Source organism: Diplotaxodon limnothrissa, linkage group LG2, assembly GCF_057381915.1.
Source record: "Diplotaxodon limnothrissa isolate DT_005_m linkage group LG2, D_limnothrissa_male_GT1.1, whole genome shotgun sequence".
NCBI lineage: Eukaryota > Metazoa > Chordata > Actinopteri > Cichliformes > Cichlidae > Diplotaxodon > Diplotaxodon limnothrissa.
This window is the reverse complement of record NC_140597.1, coordinates 9,553,161-9,556,104: the sequence shown is the minus strand read 5'-3', so window position 1 is coordinate 9,556,104 and position 2,944 is coordinate 9,553,161. Positions and strand designations below refer to the sequence as shown.

The window sequence follows — 2,944 nt, the reverse complement described above, 5'->3', positions numbered from 1 at the left end:
AACATGTTAGATTGACTGGTGGCTGTAAATTGGTTGTAGTTGTGAATGTGAGCATGAATAGTTGTCTGTCTTTCTGTGTTGGCCCTGTATCAGAGTGTTGACCTTTCAATGGTGTACCCAACCTCTCCTTCCATGATGCTGTGATAGGCTTCAAACTTCCGCAACCCAGAAAGGGGATAAGTGGAAGAAAATGGATGAATGTTTTTGTTTGCTTTAAAGGTATTTCCCTTGGCTCTCTTTCTTTGGCTCTGATATCCACACCATGAAGCTTGAAGCTTTTATATCATCTTATCCAGGTAACTTCAGGGTTAATCAAGGGCTTTCTGTACTACAAAGGTGGTTCACTTCTTACCAGGTTATATCGCCATGATAACCTTATGCAGTGAAGCTATACAGCTTCACGGCAGGTTATGTTCCTGATTAGAAATCAACAGGTACAAAATTACTACCCGAAAATAGCATAATTATCGTGCAAGATCCCTCAGACCTCTAGGTACAAATTAATGAAATGATTGGTTATAACCCAGCAGATTCTCCTGTGTCTTAATGCTAAAGTTGTGATATTGATAAGTCTATAAAGGTACAGAGTTGCCATTTGTGCTGGCTTTCTTTCCCCGTTACAAATACACTAAATACACTTAGTAGCTCTTTTTCACTCTTACCAACTAGCAGCAGCCCTAATGCCATAAATGTAATTAGACTTTTATTTTGAAAACGTGGTGATTTGATTGAACAATAATTACATGAATGCATAGAACTGCTCTATTAAATCTAAACATCAAATCTAAGATGATAATTGTAAAAAAAAAATTTCTGAGCCACTCTAATAAGCCCTTTCAATCTAAAAATGAGGTCACATTCTTACTCTTAAAGAAGGAAATAAACCTGGCAGAAATTAAGTTTGCTTGGTTATCCACATTTCCACAGAAGGCCGAGAAGACGCCCGACCTGTCATATACAATTTCTGACATGTTTTACTTTATAAATATATCAGAATGGGATCAGTAAACTAAAACTAAGACACGATGCTGCAGCCGGTGGATGTGAAGGTTAGGTTCTCACCCTGGTGACAAAGACCTCAGCTCATCGTCTTGAACGACAGCTGCAGCCCCATTGAGATGGATAGATGTGCAACCTTTAGAAGAACATGGTGCAGAATGATGAATGAGAGCACAGGGAAGACTGAGTGAGTTACAGTTATCACTGCTGTCACTTCAATCTGGGGAGGAAGCCAGCTGCCATTAGTGTGTGATTTCCAGTCCCGACCACGGGAGCGCTGAGCAGTTATTTAGCCCCAAGGCAACAAGGCCACTTAAGAGGATTGGGATTATTTTCTTTAAAGTTACAAAAGCCACTCTGCCAGTTAATGCCACAATTTCTGATTTTACATGAAGCAAAATAATGACAATAGCCTCCTTGTGAGAAAAATGATTTTTTTAGTACTTTAAGTATCGTCAGTTAACAACTGTGAAACTCATTTGCAGGTGCCAGAAAATATCTGCAGATAACTAATTTTCCTTTTCTCCTCATTTAGTGTTTTTGCAAAGATTTTTTTGTAGAAAGTGGAAGAAGATCTCTTGAATCAATCTTGAGAGATGTCTCTGACTCTTGGAAAACATATTAAAAAACAGGTACAAGGACATCTGTCCACAGTCTCAGGTGGAGCTGCCTCTGCTGATCACAGACTCTGATTCTGATTACATCAATGCCAGCCTCATCAAGGGGGCGACAGAAGACCGCAAGTACATCATCTGTCAGCGGCCCAACAGCTCCACGGTGACTGATTTATGGAGGATGATCTGACTGTACAATGCCAAGGTGATAGCCGTGGCCTGCAGAAAGTTAGAGCAAAAATGAAGAGTGTGCCTCGGTCGCAGCTCATCCCAGACACATCCCAATGACAATATAGTGGCGAAAACACTGACTGTTACAAACAAGCAGGCCAGCAGATTGCAACATCTCCTATAAGACTGCTGGAGTCCTGGATCTGCTGAACAGAGCCAGAAACAACTGACTACATCCATGAATTTCTGCTTACCAAGCAGATCATGTTGGAGTTCAGCATGATGAACATCGTCCCGGAGTTTAGGAGGTAGAGCTGAAGAAACCAGAGAAGTCAAAACAGCTGCTTCACAGCACACTGTGCTCAACGAGCCCAAACACATGCTAGGTCCCACCTCTTCAGATGGAGCCACGCCCAGATCTAATGGTGCAAGCAGGATGCTGCCCGCCCCCTATTACTATGACAACAATCCCAAAGGAGTAGTGGCTGCTCCCATCTACAGCACCATTGAACCCAGAACTGAGCTGCACAGTTTGTCACACTCAGCCACTATCACCTGGTTTCAGCTGAACAACCTTCACTGGACGATAACAATTATGAGGATTTATCCTCTTCACTCTCAGATGTGATTAGCTTCTGTTTGCCTGGACTGATACCATCCAGAACTTTCCCTCCCAGTTCTTCACACATGGATGCTTTCAAAGACCTACTTGACCTCAAACTGAAATGCTCTCAGGTTTAACTATTGGGTTCAGAAGCCCAGAGGACCCAGATATCCTCTACCTGAGGGGAGTCGACTGGAGAAATTAACTGGTTGAACTTTAATTCAATTTTGTTTTATTTATATGGCTCCAAATCACAATAACAGTTGCCTTAAGACATTTTATATTGTAAAGACCCTACAATAGTAAAAAAAAAAAAAAAAAACCCCAGAGAGGACTCCAACAATTATAGGGAGTGCAGAATTATTAGGCAAGTTGTATTTTTGAGGAATAATTTTATTATTGAACAACAACCATGTTCTCAATGAACCCAAAAAACTCATTAATATCAAAGCTGAATGTTTTTGGAAGTCGTTTTTAGTTTTAGCTATTTTAGGGGGATATCTGTGTGTGCAGGTGACTATTACTGTGCATAATTATTAGGCAACTTAACAAAAAA

At 40.8% G+C, this 2,944-nt stretch overlaps 1 pseudogene; it reads left to right on the top strand.

Annotated features, from left to right (window-relative positions):
* Positions 1-1,617: 1,617 nt before the first annotated feature.
* LOC146638193 (tyrosine-protein phosphatase non-receptor type 18-like) lies at positions 1,618-2,096 on the top strand (annotated as a pseudogene).
* The last annotated feature ends 848 nt before the right edge of the window (positions 2,097-2,944 follow it).